Source organism: Pteronotus mesoamericanus, unplaced genomic scaffold (assembly GCF_021234165.1).
Source record: "Pteronotus mesoamericanus isolate MK-2021 breed Mesoamerican mustached bat unplaced genomic scaffold, CSHL_Meso_final contig_50, whole genome shotgun sequence".
Taxonomy (NCBI): Eukaryota; Metazoa; Chordata; class Mammalia; order Chiroptera; family Mormoopidae; genus Pteronotus; species Pteronotus mesoamericanus.
In genome coordinates this window covers 2,817,931-2,836,771 of record NW_026555186.1, presented here as the reverse complement: position 1 = coordinate 2,836,771, position 18,841 = coordinate 2,817,931, and the positions used below count along the sequence as shown (strand labels likewise).

The 18,841-nt window shown below is 32.4% G+C and overlaps 1 protein-coding gene across 4 annotated transcripts in view; it reads right to left on the bottom strand.

The window, feature by feature from the left end:
- CDH18 (cadherin 18) overlaps positions 1 to 18,841 on the bottom strand; it is an 822,825-nt gene that overhangs the window by 591,565 nt on the left and 212,419 nt on the right. For 3 of the 4 annotated variants that reach the window (XM_054578303.1, XM_054578308.1, XM_054578309.1), the window contains exon 2: positions 446 to 506. The gene's annotated coding sequence lies outside the window, so the exon portion shown is untranslated. Of the gene's footprint in view, positions 1 to 445; positions 520 to 18,841 lie in introns of those variants that run through there. The other variant, XM_054578304.1, reaches the window with a different exon arrangement.

Sequence of the window (18,841 nt, the reverse complement as noted above, 5' to 3'; positions counted from 1 at the left end):
AAAATATGTGTAATCTGATTTTTCTCTATATACATCAAGCACAAACATATAAAATTACATTTAGAAAGTTTTAAAACATGAAAAGTCAGTATAATAACATATTTATTGAGAAAAATTGATTTTACATAAGTCAGTCTCTTTCTTAAGCTTTCATGTTTTTTAAAGGAAACTTTAGAAACAAGTATAAAAGTCAGCTTAATAGTAACGCAACTTTGATGGTTTTAGGACATTTGAGAAGTGTGTCTATAAGAAAGAACAGCAAAATATAAAAAAGAAAATAATGGGATAATGATATTTTAAAAAATGATTTGAAAACACAGAAGAAAATTGATTTCTAATTTTCTAAATATCTCAGTAGTAAAATTTAAAAAAAAACATATAACCACAACTTATAATATATATTATAACATTTTCAATGTAACAAAAATTATGCAGAAAAACTTACCTTATAAGTCACTTTAGGATTGGTGATATATCTTCTTCTTATATATTGCTGTGATTGGATTCTGAAGCAGAAAAAAAGAAAAATATATAAAAACAATTTCAACACTCATGTTATATAAACTAGCATGGTTACAAATAATATAAAACATAGTTACTATAAATTTTTCCATACCATTCAAGAATCTAACTCATGAAAACAATGGTAGATGAATAGCAAATATACTTTTCAAAGGGGAAAATATTGAGTGACTGTGCTGTCAGATTTTTGTTTTAGCGCATTGCCTGTTGATAGAATCTCAAATCTCTCTATTAGCTGTGCAATTTTGGGCAATTTAGTTATGTTCTCTGAACCATTATTACTTCAGCTAAGGAATATAATATGCACTTGATAGAGGTCTGGATATTAAGTGTTAAAATACATTTGAAACATTTAGTTTTGTGCCTAATACCTAGTTAACATTAAAATATAAAGTATTAACAGTAGTTTTAAATAAAAATAAAATAGGTTTATTGGAAATATGGTCAGTGGCACATGGCTGATTATTTCTCCTCTTCTCCATTGCTGGCATCGCAGAAGCTCCGTAGAAAAAGCCCATTGTTCCACGTGTGGTGCTATCGTGCATCCCTGACCCTAAGTGTGAGACACACTCCCAACTTAACTGTAAAAGGAATTAATTTACAATTGTTCTTAGTCCCACTTATTGAAAACTACTCTATCAACCAGGAGAAACCACCAATGAATAACACCATCTTCTTTGTTTCATAAAAAAATTCTAGTATATGAAAATAATCCAGTCAAATACTCTCTGAAAAGAGTATATAACATTTTCTCCTCACTAAGAAACATACATTCTACTTTCACCTTAAGTTACGCTCTCTTTCCTCTACTTCAGCTGTTTTGGTATGCTTAATATTTGTAAATACCACAATTATAATTTCTACAAGTATTAAATTTGCACTCTTCAAATAATACAAAGTATATTTTCAACTAGAAACGGAACTATATATGTAATCATTTTAACTTAATATGGTCATGGATTCAGAGCTATTCATGTTATGCTGCATTACGATTTATTTTAATTCACTTTCAAAGTTACAGGCATATTATGATTCACCAAAACTAAGGTCTCGGCAGGCTGTACAAAAATAGCAGAAAAATAATTATGGCAGCAGAAAGTAATACTTTATAATCTTTTGATATAAATTTATTTTTCAAGGCATTATTGTTTCAGAGAAGTTTAAGCTGCACAGCAAAATTGAAGGGAAGGTGCAGAGATTTCCCATATACACCCTGCCCTCACACATACATAGCTTCCTCCATTATCAGCATCCTCTGCTAGGCTGAAATATTTTTTGCAATTGATGATCCTATATTGCTACGACATAATTACCAAAATTCCACATTTTACTTATGGTTTACTCTTGGTGTTGTACATTCTATGGGTTTGGACAAATGTTTAGTGGCATGTGTCCATCATTAGGTTATCGTAGAAAACATATTCACCACCGTAAAAATTAATTTCTGTTATTCACCTCTATCCCCATCAACCTCTGCAAATACTGAACTTATCAATAGAATATAGACTTTTTTTCCTTTTTTAGAACACTATATAGTTGAAATAATAAAGTATGTAGTCTTTTTAGATTGGCTCTATAACTTAGTAATTTACACTTAAGTTATGCATGTCTTTTCATGGCTTGGTAACTCATTTCCTTTTAGCACTAAATAAATTTACTTGTCTGTTTGCATCACAGTTTAATTATCCAGTCACCTACTATTGGTTGTTTCCAAGTTATAGGACATATTGGTTGTTTCCAAGTTTGACAATTGTGAATAAAACTGCAATAAACATTTGTGTGTAAGTTTTTGTGTAGACATATTTTGGGGTTCTTTGGGTAAATACCAAAAAGTGCAATTGCTGACTTCTATGTTAAAAGTATGTTTAATTTTATTTAAAAATCACTAATCTGTCTTTGTGACTGACTGCAGTATGTTGAATCCCCCTCCGCCTCCCCACCATGCATGCGAGTTCTGCTGCTGCTACACATTCTTGCCATCACTCAGTTATGTCAGTGTTTTGGATTTTGGTCATTGTAATAGGTGTGTAATGGTATCTTTAATTTGCAATTCCCTAATAACATATTATGTGGAGCTTCTTTACATATGTTTATTTTATATCTATATGTCTTCTTTGGTGACATATTTATTATGAGCTTTGGCCCATCTTTAAAATTGTGTTGCTTGTTTTCTTACCATTGAGATTTATAGGTTCATTGTATATTAAGATAATAGTCATTTATCATATGAGATTTTTGTAAATATGTCCTCACAGTCTATAGCTTGTCATCTATTCACTTGACACAGTCTTTCATAAAGCAGGAGTTTCAGTTTTAAGGAAATACAGTTCGTCAATTATTTCTTTCATGGACCATGCCTTTGGTGATTTTTCTAAAAGTTCATCAATACAAAGGGTTATCTAGATTTTCTCTTATATTATATTCTAAGAGTTTTGTAGCTTTGCATTTTACATTTCAATCAATGATCCATTCTGAGTTATTTTTTAGATGGATATAAGATCTGTATCTAGATTCTTTTTTTTTCTTTTTCTTTTTCTTTTCTTTTTTTTTTGGCATGCCGAGTTTGAGCTGTTTCAGCACCATTTGTAGAAAAGACTGTTTTTTTCTCCATTACATTGTTTTGGCTCCTTTGTTAAAATCGAATGATTATATTTATGGTAGTCTATTTATGAGCTCTCTATATCTTTTATTAATCTATTTGTCTATTCTTTCACCAATACTGCACTGTCCCATGAATTTATAGTAAGTCTTAAAGTCGGGCAGTGCCACTCTTCTAAATTTGTTTTTGTATTGGCAATTCTGGGGCTTTTGCCTTTTCATATAAACTTTAGAATCTCTTTGTCAATATCAATAAAATAAATTTCTGTAATTATTATTGAGATTCAATTGGATGTACAGATCAAGTTAGGAAGAATAGAAATATTGACGATATTGAGCCTATTCATCAACATGGAATCTTTTTTTTTCTTTTTTTAAGTTTTTTGGCTTTGTTCATCAAAGTTTTATACAAATCATATCTGTCTGAAAAAAAATCTAGCCATTGTGATGATAATGAGAATGGTTTAAGCGACATTAAAGCTGGCAGCCAAGGAAGGTGGACTGGAATGTGCATGCGTGAACAATTATGACTTCAGTGTACTAGTCTGCGTGGGTGGTAGATGCCATTGAGTGAGCATGTGTAATTTGTTGCTGTCACATTAAAATGACTGATCGGTTAGAGCAATGAATCTGCATCAAATTTTGAGTTAAGCTTCCTCCATGGAACATTCCTTCATGGAAACTATTCAGATGACTCTGAAGGCCACAGAAATTGACAACTGGCAATTGGCAGCTTCATCACGACAATGTACCCACTCATGCATCATGTCTGATGCAAGTGTATTTGTGAAACATCAAATCCTCCAGGTGTCTCAGCTCCCCTATAACCTAGATTTGGTGTCCTGCGACTTCTGGCTTTTCCCAAAACTAAAATCACCTTTGAAAGAGAAGAGATTTCAGACCATCGATAAGATTCAAGAAAATATGACAGGGCAGCTGATGTCAATTGGGAGAACGGTGTGAGGTCCCAAGGTGCCTAATTTGAAGGGGACTGAGGTGTCATTATCCTATGTACAATGTTCCTGTCTCTCTTATTTTCTTCAATAAATGTCTGTATTTTTCATACTACATGGGTAGACAGCTTCTGGACAGACCTTGTGTATCTGACAAAATACTGGAGGTTACATTGAATGACCCCAGCATAATATACTGTATGAGCCTGCTGAATCATAGACATAATAAAAAGCTGAAACATTGGTATGTTCTGGTGCTAATCAATAAGTCAATTCCCCAAGCAATGATTTGAAATTCAGGTCAAGATTTACCCACAGAAATATTCATCACAGAAATGTTCATTAGAGACTATTTTGTGATAAAGAGAAAATTTAAAAATATACAAAATGTTCATACTTAAAGTATGGTCATATATAGCCAATAAAATTATGCATATGAAGGTGTTTAAGGACATGGGGACATATTTATGACATAATATAAAGCATGTATATATAAATATTACAGAATTAATGTCTACAAATATGTATTTATAGAAGGAAAAAAATGTTCCCAAAATGACAGATAAAAAATGGATGAAGCATCACAGAAAAGAAAAATGGGAGATAGTGTTGGAAAACTGGTAGAGTGATAAGAAGATTGTTCTTTATTCTAAAGCCAACACACTAATTTAGGATCATTGTTTCTGAAATATTATTTTCATAATTTATTTTCTAGGTTATAATATCCTTACAGCTTCTTAGTACCTATTATATATAAGAATATGTATTTACTTCAGGAGTAAAATATTGTGATGGATTAAATTAATTATATTATAGATATTCAATGGTATGGTGCTACATTGTATGTATATGAAGGAAGAGGGATCGAAAAGAGATAGGGAACACCATAGTTATACATATCATTAGTAATGCAGATGTAAGAACAAATGGCTATGTTAATTGTGGTGGTAGCAATGGTAATGATGAGGGAATGGTGAATAAGAATTACTCTGTTAACAAAGGTTCTCTATTACACGGTTCTTTATTAGGCAAGGGAGCCTAAACACTGAAAAACTGTAATAAATCCATGAAATAAAGCTGTTGATTAGAAAGGAGACTTGAAAAAGTGAAGTAGATGAGTTTGTACATTTGTGTTTATATGTATGGAGAGAGAGAGAGAGAGAGGGAGAATAAATATTTTAAGACAGAAGTATCTCCATGCAGATTTCTAAAGGGAACTATGACATTGATATATGTGGATATAGTTGTAAATATAGAAGGGAATCAAATTAAAATAATAATGCAACCATAGAAGTAGGTGAGAATTTAGAAGAGTAAAAACAGAGGTTGACAGCATTTTCTTCAGTGAAATTGACTTTTAAAGGGAGGCAGAAGTCAGAATGGTAAATCTGAGAATAAAATAAGTATATTTTTCTACAGGAAAGAAAACCTGAGAGCCAAAGTAACCAGTCTCTTTGAGAACACAAGTAGGTCAGATGCCACCCTAGATTTGTAGCACTCTGTTCTTTATCAATACATTAAATTCTAAACATTAAAAATGATTGATTCTTATATATTTTAGTCCATTCATATGTCTATTCCACAACTATTTATGGTTAATTTAATATATATTAGCACGAAGACTTGACCCGGATACACAAGGGAGACAATATAGTATCCATCCTCAAGAGTATCACAGTGTCGTGTTAATAAACCAGCAAAGTACAAAATACAATGTATGCATAGCTGGAGGAGAAAGTGTTATGGGATGCTTTTTGGAGATGAGTTTTTATAACAAGAAAGCACATATCCATGAGAATGTTTTATTCATGTATTTTTCAATGGAGGAGAAACAGAGAAAAATAAAACTATTTACTCAGTTATTCACTTATTTCATTTGTTAACCATCTTTACTTCATTGGTTTCAGTCAACATTCTAATAGCTGTTCCAGTAGGAGGATGGGCAAACCTACCACATGAAAATTGTGTTTATAATATTAAAACTGCACATAAGCTTGAATATTCTAATGCTTTATTTAACTTCTAAATAAATAATTCAAATATTTTATTGAATCTTCAATAATCCAGTAAGTGGTCCATAAACAAATTACTCTGGTAATCAGGGTTATAGTAGTTTTTAATTATATTTCAAATCATGTCCAGTATCAATGATGTAAATATTGATGATTATTAATATTATCACATTTATGTCCAATATCATAACTGTTAGGCAGAAATGGAGAATGCTAAAGTACTTGAATATCCAAGAGATGGCTGTGGACTGGTTTGGGGTCTAAAGGTCTCAGAGAAAGCTGGTTTTAGTCATCAAAGTCAATTCCAGCTAATTTGATCCTGAGAGAATGCCTTAGTTGAAACCTTGATGTTAGCTAGGGAAACCATGAGCAAACAACCCAGTTAAACCATGCCCAGAGCCCTGACCCAAGGTCTTTGGGATAATTTGTTACACAGCATAGCAAATGAATACATATTTTGTTACTTGGGAATGAGGTACCCCTACAACAACAAAAAAAATTACTTGAAAAAATGTCTTTGGAACTAGGAAGTTGGTGCAAAAAATAAGAATTTTAAGGAACAACAACTGAAAAAAGCCTAAATCCCCTTGAACAGACTGTTAGATATCTGGATTTAGAAGATGCCACCAGGGAGGGTTCAGAAAGAAGTGAGGAACATTTATTAAAAATGAGACAGAAGGATGCCCCTGTTACCCACTGGCATAAGATTAATAAAACTGTCTTGTAGTTCTGTGGGAATAGAGATTGTAAGTGAGGAATTTAAGTACCAAAAATCCTGCCTGTTTTTTTTTTCCTTACTGATAACATCAAAGTTTGAGGAGAAAGATAAATTGAGGAAAGAATTGTTGAACAAAAAGAAACAGAACTAGATGGCTTTGAGGGTTACCAGTTTCTCCAGATAGTAAAAAGATACTAAAAGTCATACATGGCTGCTGAAAACACAATATAGAAAAAAAGATAGTAGTTGTGACTGCACGGCTTTAAGCTAAAACTTCAGAGAGATCAAAATGTCCGAGTATTTAATCATGCTGTCTCTTTCAAGCAATTATGGGTGTGTCTTACAAATTTTTCTCAGCCAAAAGCCCAAGACACTAATTCAAGAATCACAAAAGTGCTTTTCCCCAGGCTTTGACACACAATGTTTCATGCTGTCACAGACCAATTATCCCTGTTTGTCTTCTATTTTTTAAATCAAAATGTTTATAACTATTTTCCTGTGCATGGCTTGCCATTGTAAATTGTGAGTTTTGAGAGCTGATAACTCATCTTGTTAGTTCGCGGGTCAACAGATGAAGAAGACTATACTTTAGGAGCTCTAGCTAACAGCTTACATCCCGGCCTCATGTCTACACCTGTACCTGATTTATATTTCGGATTATGAGCTGATGTTGTAATGGGGAATACTGAGTCCTCCTAAGCATACCCAAGAGTTCTTAAATATCTGAGGGCCAGAGAACAGCAGTGTTGCCCCCGCTGCTCTGCGTAATCCTCTCCACCTGAGTGTGGGCAGATCTACCGGCAGGATAGTCCATCTGTCCTGTTCCGCTAGGTAAGACTCCTTCATGCAAGCTGACTCACCTTCTGGTTTTGCAGAAGTAAGTTGACATGAGAGAGGTGAACAGGAGACAATAATCAAATTCATTATGTATACATAGGAGGTGATTCTATAAGAACATGCAACACATTACAAATTGGGTAGTTGAGTATTATATGCCTTTCTAGATGAAGGAGAGGAAGGCGGGAGTATAGGACTTCAGAGGAAAAGTAGAAAATTCACAGATGAGAAAGAGCAAACATGTGGTAAACAAATTCTCTCAGAGCTGTTCAGAAATAATGTATCACAGAAGGGAGTCTAATACAGAGACTCTGCTAGGTTCCTTTCTGTCTCCCATACTTGGTAAATATTGTGCTAAGGTGATAGCTCGTTATCGTAAGCATGTTTTTGTTTTTAGGCTGTCTTAAGCAGGTAAAGGGAAAATAAAAGTCCCTTCTTTAGTCTTTGCTTCTTAAAAATAAATAGCTCAAAGTAACCCCCAAAAGGCATATTTTGTTGTGCCACCATGCTTGGTTAGAACATGAGGATCACCTTTAGAAGCTGAGGGAGACACCTGGCTGACAGCCAGCAAGAAGATGGAAATTTCAGTCCTACAATTTCATGGAACGAAATTCTGCCAAAAGAGAATAAGCTTAGAAGAAGACCCTGTGCCTCAGATGAGATTATAGCCCCACCGACTCATTGTTCAGCCTTCTGAGAACCAGCTAACCCAGGTCTGGGCCCAGGTTCACAGAAACTGTGAGATGAAAAATAGCTGTTTTAATTCACTAAGTCTGCAGTACTTTGTTACACAGCAATAGAAAATTGATAAAACCCACGCCTCACAGTGTATTAAGAGTCAATGAATTTCTGACTCAGCTTTTTGATTTGTATTGCTAAATGTAAATGCATTTATTTCAGTAACCTCAAAAGTCTTTTTTCTTCTGTGTTATCTTTTTGATAATGTTAATTACTATCCATAGCACCATTTGTTTGTTTGTTTGTTTTTTTAATTTCAGATACTCTTAAATGTTTCATAGAAAAAAACAGGAAACATAACCTTTTAGAAAACAAAATAAGAAGTTTGAATAAAGTATTTGAATTTATAAATAAGATCATATTACTTATGAAATGCTCTTTTAGTTTACTTGTACTGAGCATTATAATTCATCTTTTAACACTTAGAATGTAGAGATTGACTTCAGTTCGTAAATAAGGATTGGTAAAGAAAAACAGCCATACTCTGTGTGATTTGCATTTGCACTTGCAACATAATAATATTAAAAAGAACATTTTAGCTGAGTCACATTGGAAAGTCACCAGAAATAGAACCGTACTATATGATATAATTACTAGTGCAATGAATAAATAATCCTTTGCTCCTTGATAGAGGGTGCTGCTTGTTCATTAGTATAAAGGTCATTTGTAAGCCAATTTTGTTATTACCCTGAAAGAACATTGTTGTTAAACTGTGATAAAGGAGAAACCATAAATTGGGAAAGAATTTTAATGGTCATTATCTTCATTAGTTAATGAGATGTGCTAATTATATTCTTAAATAACAATGATTTAGTAGCCCTGGCATAAAGGGATCACCAAGCAATAACTAGGCTGGTTCCCTTCAATGTGTTTTCACAATGTTGGAAGAGACATAATTACTGAGTCATAATTATGCTATGTATACTATTATTCATTAAACTGTCTATCTATGTTATGTCAAATTTTATGTTGTTTTTTTATATGATATGTTTGCATAGAATTTAGGGTACTAAAAATGTGACAGGAATTTCACTAAGATTATACTTCTTAAAGTATGGTCATTAGATTTCTGGAAATCCCTAGGACCCTATCATTTGATGTGTGAGCTCAAAAGTATTTTAATGGTAATTAAATGTAAATGTACGTATACTGTTTTTATGCACTGATGGTTAAAAAAACATAAAATAAAAAACAATGGTAGGTGAAAATCCTGATAAAGAAAAAATATACACCAATAAATATATACCCTTGAATACATATCATTTTTATGTTCTGTGTGAAGAAATAAAACATACTTATGAGACACTTCTGCTAGGGTTTAAAGTGTGGTGGTTCATCTCCAGGAAATATATATAGGTAGTTGTTTAAGTGGTGATCTGTGAGCTAAACTAGCTTTTTATTTATGTAATGCCATTTTAACTTGACACAACTATTTAGACTTGACTATTTGCAGACATTTCTTTGAATGTGAACAGAGGGAAACTGCTACTTCAAAAAATAAGAATAAAACAAAAAACAGCTGATAGTATTTGTTGCCAATGATTTGATATTTCAAGCAAAAATTAAAACTTTGGAAAGCTTGTGTTTATCCTCATGAATTTCACAGCTTTTCAATTCCTAAAGTTTTTCTTAATGTGTTTATGAGTAAATTAACAAATATTATTTTTATAATAAAAATTGTTAATACTTAGAAGATATGCAGATCTCAGTAAACCACATTTCTCAACTAACCACTGCATAATGTTACAACATCATACATAGGTAAAAGATTTTTCAATTGTTGAGTTTTGATGTATCAAAAAGAACACAATTATCTGAAAAAGTAATTAAAAATACCTTTCTCAACTTATATCTGAGTAAGACCAGAATTTTTTATATACTTCAACTAAACAGTATGTTATAACAGACTGAATGAAGAAGCAGATACGTAAAGTCTTCCATGCTTCTGGTAGAAGCAGATGTCTTCCATTATGCCAGACATTAAATCTCTTTGAAAAAAAGTAGGCAATGCCACACATTGTTATTTTAAAAATAATATAAAAATCCTCAGTTTTTGCTTTTAAAATAGTAAAGAGTAACTTAAATAAGTCATATAAACAAAATATATTTGGGGCTTCAGTTTGAAGACTCTAAAGGGTCCAGACTCATGATAACTGAAAGTCAGTGAATACGTTGACCTCTTCATGGAAAATTATTGAAGAGAAAAAAATACTTATGACTGTGGTTTTAATCTAAATAAACATTAAATGAGTCCAATTTTGAAAACCCTGAGCCAAAAGAAATGCAGTGAATACTAATCAATATGAAATATAAAATGGATGTATTTGCCTTTTAGTTGGAAGTTGGGAAGTTGCTGTTGTTTTGGTGTTAAGAACAAGACTGTAATTTGATGTGTACTTTTAATTTTGGCTATAAAAAAACAAAAAAAAATACAAAAATAAACTGGCTCATTGACAGAAAGAGACCAATCCAGAATATTTTTAAATTTTAAAATAATAAGTTTAAAAGACACAATAGTTTGAAATTAATGTTCAAAATAATAACAAAAATTGTAGAAAATTAGACAAGGATAAAGATATTAATTATATTTGTTATTCTAGCTATGCATGCATGAGGTAGTACCAAGTTATACTGAATCTGGACATTGAGCTATGTAGTAATCTAGGAGGCATTTTCTGGTCTCATTGAATGAGCATATTAGTATGTGAACTCGTGTGTCCAAGTCTCTGATGAAAACACCATGACTTCTTCATGGGAGACACCAAAAAAAGAAACAATCAAATGAGCAGACAGCAAAACAACATACAACAAAATACGTGTACACATACCACAAAACCTGGGATTGAAAGAGCTATACTTTCAGAGTAATACTGAATTGGAAATATAACAACTTCTTCTACTCTTAGAACATCGGTGAGAAATGAATTAAAAAAAAATTCCCCCATGAGAATTTATAACAATGGACATACCTAAATTTGCAATATTAACACTGACATTTTTTGTTAAGCCCAACATGAAATATTATATATGATTAAGAATAACTACACAATTTCAAATATTATATATGATATAAGAAAATAAGTAGATATAATTCTTTAGTTAAATGGTGTTAAATGTAAGAATCAAATAGAGAAACTACTGTAATTCATTAACCAATAAACAATCTGAGTATAAAGATTATTTAACAAATGTTGAACAGACACTTCACAGAAGAAAAAATAACTGTTCCATAAAAAGACATAGTAAATATTAATCCTCATTTGAGACTAGATAGCTCAACTTGACACTCAATACAAACAAGAAACACTGACATCAAAAGTTAGCAAAGACGTGGACAATGGTTTTTTCTTACTACTTATTCAAACTACTGATGTGCATCAAAATCTTTACTTATAGTTTGGGAAAAATTGCTTTATTTAAAACATTTACTTGAGCATTTACTCCAGAGAGACCCTTACAAGTCCACCAAGGTAGAAAAAGAGTAAGAAGCAATTGGTTGGAAACCACCCACATATACATACTATGAAATGTAATATTTAATATGGTAGTTATGCAATGCAATAACATAGAGCAGCAAAAGTAAATAAAATATTGCTACAAACATCAACTGTAATAATATCAGGGGAAAAAGTTAATAATGACAGTACACTATATCAATTTACTTATATCAATCTAAAAAAATATAAATTCCAGATAACAATTTAGTAAACCTATAGAGAGTAACAAAACAATTTTTGACACAAAATTTAGCTTACTGATTACTCTATTGAAGAGAAAAGGGAATGAATGGAGAGGAAGCTGTAGAGATTCAGCAGCTTAGTGGATAAAGAAATTACCGTTTTACTGGTCTTATTACCCTTTTTAAAAGATTTTTATTTATTTATTTATTTTTAGAGAGAGGGGAAGGGAGGGAGAGAGAAGAGAAACATCAATGTGTGATAGATAAATTGATTGGTTGTTTCCTGCACTCCCCTAACTGAGGACCTAGCCCACAACCCAGGCATATGCCCTGACTGGGAATCAAACCAACGACTCCTTGGTTCGCAGGCCAACAGCCAATCCACTGAGCCACATCAACCAGGGCTATTTATTACACTTTTCAAAATTATTCATTTTAAGGTATTAAATATATTATTTAAAAGTTTATAAAAGAGTGAATCAATGATCTAGTTTAATTTTGAATATGTATGTTCTGCATGAGTAATGTCTAATGATGTTAGATATGACACACTGGCTGTTTTCTTGCTATGGGTATAAGATTCTATAGAAACAGTAACAAGGCATCATGGAGTGTAATGGTCCACTGTTCTCCATTTCCAGAATTGCATGTTCTTTCCTTAGTAGGGAACATTGTGTAGATTCTATTTTCTATCTGCAATAAAAGTACAGCCAATAGCTTTCTTTTCTTTTCTTTCTTTTTTTTTTATTCCTCACTGAGTTTCTGTAACCTATAAAGGTAAAACTCTAATACTAACCAAAATGAAGTAATGTTTTTAAAATTGCATTGTTCAAAGAGGATGGTATAAGTATATACAAGATCAGTTAACAATTTTGTCCACGAAAATTTCCCCAGATCTTAAAACATATTTTAATTCCAAAATATTTTAGCCAAACTGATTCTCGATGTTCAGTGGATAGATAACGTAATTGAGATAATGAATTTTAAAGCTGGGAAAATAAGAAAATTTTTATGCCGTTACGTAGAGAATTACATTAGTAATGTTCACAGAAGCCACTTTTAAATCCAATTTTTCTTTCTGTGTGAGTCTGAAGTAAAGGACATAGAAAGGCATTATGAGTATACTCCATTAAATTTCTCCTCTTCTGTCACATTTAAGGAATATTCACATCTTTTTCACTGACATTCATACAATAAGATCTTATGTATGAAAACTATGCTCCCAGAAAAACAAATAATCTCAAAGAATTTATGTATTTGTTTTCTTTTTCTATTAATCACACAATATAAAGATGTGATATCTATGATTAAAAATTTAATTGTCAAGAAAAAATTCTTCCCAAATTAATATTTTTAAAGGATTACAAGTTGCACTTTATTCCTTTAGTTACTTCTTCTTATTCTCTCAGTTATTTTATAAATATAGCAGTTATATTTTTAAAATTTAATCCCAATTTTACTACAAATGTTACTAATATTCTTTTCTGGATATTTTTCATGTTTCCACTGGAAGAGAAAAACCATCCATCTGTTTGTCCATATGTCAGAGAGGGGGATATTGTCATTTTCATCAGATTTGAGTTAATTTAATGTTTACTACTGCTTGAGAAAAAGGTCATGGTTCTTTTAATTTTCTTTACTTGACTCTTAAAATATAAACATATAACACTATGCAGAATCGATTGTATATTAATCCTACTGATAAAAAGCAAACAATTAAGATATTTTTAATCTAAATATTTTTAAAAAAATAATAGCAAAGCAAAATACTCAAAATGTAATCAATTAAATCAATGCTTTATAAAAGTCTCTTTAATATTTTAATTTAATGTACTATAATGTGATATTTTGCCTGAGCTATTTAAAAGACTTAATGCTAATTACGGATAGGATAACCCTCAAGCTTAAATATTACAATCAAAGCATCAACAAACATTTAATGAAATAGTGAATGTTGCCAATAATGATACAGATTTTCTTGGCCTACTTTTTGGTTTGCACATTGAGTCCTTAGAGGTTCTTAATCAAAAAGTGCTTTAAAATTACCTCAAGGAGTAAAAATTGTAAATATTAACATGATTATTATACAACCACTTCAGCAAATAATCTTTAGTTGTGAATGATAGTTTTTAAAGAGAAATGCAGATGTGAATTAAATATAAAAATGCTTCTTTAATACTGCAGGTATCACTATAATATCAAAATTATCACCACCTTTTATTATGCTAGTTCTGAAAGAAAGATGTTGTTCTCCCTTAAATTATTAAACTTGGTAATTGGTAATATGCTGATTTTAATTGTTTATATAACATATTTTAAGAGAGACATAAAAACAAGAGAAATGATAAAGTAGGGAAGTCTTGTTAGCTATCTAACATTTTCTGAATAACTGAACTGAACACAATGGGGGATCCAAAATTAACTGGAATTATCTCTTGGAAGGCAGGCCCCTTGTAGTACAGGTTCCACTCAACAGGTGGGTGTTCTATGATCCCATCTGTATTGTGTACGAGTTGGCGTTGCTGTGAGAGGTTGAATACGGGTTCAGTGAATTTTTTTTTTTTGAAGACTCAGTGATTTTTCCCATTTCATAATGGGTGATTTACCAGCACACCTGCCCACCACACGCTGAGTGTTCAGCAGTTTTTGACCAAAACAGTATGATCCTTATGGTCCACCCTTCCTATGAACCTGATCTAGCCCTGAGTGACTTTATTTTTGTTTCCCTGGATAGAAAAAAGTCCTCAAAAAGAAACATTTTGTTGTGGTAGAGGTGAAATAAACAAAAAAAGCACTAAAAGGTATCAAAATCATGAGTTCAAAAATTGTTTTGAGCAGTGAAAAAACTGCCTCAATAGGTTTATTGCATCAAATGGAGAATACTTGGACGGTGACTGACGTTTGAACATTTAAGAATAAATACACAATTTTTATAATTAAATTCTGTTTTAGGGGATCCCCCATCGTATTTAACAGTGAACTGTTTAAAATGCCTCAAACATAACAGCCTGTCTTATATTTTTAAAATTCAGAATATTTGGAATTAAAAAATATGTGGCTTTACAGAGATAGGACTAGTGTTGGTCTGGCAGGCAGGAAGGTATGTGTATGCTCAGCCTGGGTGCGAGCTGAGATACTCATCATGCAGAGTCTGAATTCTCCATTTCACTGGTTGAGAAAACTACTGGGTTGTCTAGTTCTCCCAAGAATGATTTCCCAGTGATAAAAAGAAAGATAGAAAAAAAGGAAGATTAATATCAAGATACATTTGGAAAGTTAAAACAGAAGCCTGTTGTGACTTGAAGACAGGATCTCAATCAATCCAATTGGGTAAAACAAGTGGTATGAATACCCAAATTTAGCTAATAAAACACAAAAGTATCAGTCATTTACATTAGATGAAGTTTAACAAGAAAATTTAAAATTAAATATATTTTATAGTGGATCTTTTTCTCTAAAAATGTCCCCTATTAAAGCTGTATTTCTTTACAAAAAAAGGCCACTGTTTTGTTGCTAGTTTTTTTAGTGTTGTTGATAAATATATAAAAAGGAGAGTTCTTCATAATAAATCATATTCCTAAAAGTCAAGAGAAAAAAGTTCAAGAAATTATAAAAAATCATTTTTCCCTTCTTTGAATGCTAATTGTGTTTTGCCTTTTGTGGGAAGAAAAACCAAACACCCTAGAGGGAAAAAAAAAGTCCTTAAAAACAAATGTTCAGTGCTGTAATTAACCAGCCATATACTATCATATACTATTTCTATTTGACAGAGAAGCATTCTCTGCCAAAATGCCAGCTCATTTAAAACTGATCAAGGCAATAAGGTACCAAAGGGACGCAAGAGTTTGTAGGAATTAAAAAATATGAACTTAATCCAAAATTGGGGGAAAGTATCAAGACTTTTCTAAGTTTTTACTAGTTTTTAAAAGCTTTTAAGTAGAAAGCTAAGGTTACATTTCTATTGCACATATGCATTACAATTAATAAAAGTTGAAAGAAGAAAATACAGATTCTGATAGATTCTATTGTTTTACCTTTCTGCCACAGTAGATTGACAGGAGTAAATAAATACCAGGTCCCATGAGTCCCTTCTTGAATGTCACTGGTTTTGGAAACAGAATACTAGAGATTGTTTTGGTAACAATTTGAATTTCAGGAAGTAAAAAAAATGAAGACAGGAAAATAGAACTGTGATCATATTACAGAAAAGAAAAATAGTTTAAATCAAGAGAGTGGGAAGGAAGAAGGGGTGATATTTGAGCCATATTTAGAGGTACAATATACGAGATTAAGTAAATTAATACAAAAGAGCACAAACTGGAAGACTTCTATCACTGCTTTTCAGATTTGTGTCATATAATTAAGTAAAGAAAAATATGATGAATGAAAAATAATAAAAGGAAATGAAGAACATGTTTGAGAGTTGGCAGCAGATCATAATGTATTACTTTGTAAGCTACCACTCTGAACAAACCAAGACAGAAAATTGGTACTGAGAAGTAGAGATCCTGCTCTAATAAAACTCTGGTGTGGAAAGGACTTCAGAACTGAATAATGGGTAGAGGCTAGAAGAATTTGGAGGTACATGCTAGAAAAAGCCTACACTGTTGTTAAAAGCAGTTCTGGTGAAGGGCCAGAAGGAAAAGAGGAGAGTTGTAGAGAGAGTTTCAGTCTTAGAGAATTCTGTTCCATTGTGAAAAAAACATTGGAAGAAATAAAAGGTATCAGACAAAAATGAGGACCATAATATTGGGGAATGGAGAAAAAGGTATCATTGCTAGAAAGAGGCAGAAATCATGACTGAACTGTGTTCATGTTCTAAGTTTGTGGGAGATAAAATTTGTGAGTGATGAAATTGGATATTTAGCTGAGGAAATACCTAAGCAAAGTGTTGATGTGTGTTTCAGCTTCTCTCAAAAGCTTTTGAAAAATGCCAGAAGAGAGAAATGGCTTAAGATGGAATTGCTAATCAGAAGGTAAGGAGGACTTAAAATTTTGGAATATTCTCAGCCTATTCATATTGGAAAAAAAAAGAAAGGAAGACAAGAAAAAAAAGAAAAAAAGTATTTTAGTTAGTAAGAGAACACTAAGAGTGTGGCCAAGTTAGTGACTGATAAGGAAATTAGTTTGGATGTGAACCTAAGACTTAATCAGCCGCTTTAGTAGAATGATAGCCAGTTTGAGTGGAAAAGGAAGAAGACAGAAATGTTGTTCTACTTCTTAGATTTTGCAGGAAGGAACCACAGAGTTACTTGGCTGCAAATGCATGCTGTTCTTCAAGATGTGGGAAGAAGGACCCCAAAGGTGATCCACAGGTCATCAGGACAACTTCCTCAGTTTCAAAATCAACAACGTAGAAAAGACAACCAAGAGAATGGGAGAAGGTCGTTATAAGTTATATATCTGACAAGGGGTTAACAGAAAATATATAAAGAACTCCCTTCCAAGAACTAACAAGTCCCAATCCTGCTTCATACAACTTAATTTAAAAAAAAATCTAATTGAAAAATGAGCAGAGGAGCTGAATAGACTTTTTTCCCCCAAAGAAACATTACAAATGATCAATAGATACCTAAAAAGATACTTAGCACCTCTAATCATCAGGGAAATGTGAATTAAAACCACAGTGAAATATTACCTCACACCTCTCAGAATAGCTATTGTCAAAAAGACGAGATAAGTGTTCTGGAATAGGTGGAGAAAAAGGAATTCTTGTACATCGTTTTTGGGACTGTAAATTGGTATTGTCACAATGGAAAACATTATGGAGATTTCTCAAAAAATTAAAAATGCAACTACTTTGTTACCCCCAAATCCCACTTCTGGGTATATAGCCAAAGTAAATGAATATAGATTCTGGAAGGGATATCTGCATCTTATGTTCACTGCAGCATTGTAAACCATAGGCAAGGTATAGAAATGACCTAAGTGTCCAGCAAGAGATGAACAGATAAAAAAGATATGGTCTATATATACATAAAATGGAATATCATTCAGCCATAAGAAAGAAGAAAATCCTGACATTTGGGACAAAATGGCAGAAACTTGAAGGTATGTTAAGTAAAATAATTCAGAGAAAAACAAATACTGCGTGATATTGCTTATATGTGGAATTTGAAAAAGCTAAACTCTTAGAAACAGAGAGTAAAACAGTAGTTTTTAAGGGTGAGGGGATGGAGGAAATGAACAAATGTTTGTCAAAGTGTGCACATTACCAGTTGTAAGATGATTAAGTTCTAATATACATTAGTATATTAGGTGAATAAGATTTAATATATGTTATGGTGATTATAGTTTATAATATTTTATTATAACTTGACAGTTACATAGAGAATTTATCTTAAATATCCTCAGTACAAAAAAGAAGTGGTAATTATGAAATGTGATAAAAGATATTAGCTAATGCTATGGTGGTAATCATATTGCAATGTATAAATGTATCAAATCAATACCTTGTACACCTTAAACTTATTCAGTGGAACGTCTGAATTTCAGCAGCCCAGACAGTTTGCAACCAAAGCCTTGGGGAACTGACCTTTCCATACCTGAGATGCCCAACATGTGGCTACCTCCACCTTGATTTCTAAGAATGGATCATTGGAAGCTTTGGGCATGCAGCTCAAGCAAAGGGCTCACTGAGGGGCCGGGCCACAGCAAAGAGCCTCTGCTGGGTAAATGCCTAGTGGAGGAGTGGGAGGACACACATTGATCCAGACCAGTAGAGACGCCCATGTGCAATTCCACCTTGTTACAGCTGCTTGTACTGGCTGTGCCCACCAAAGCC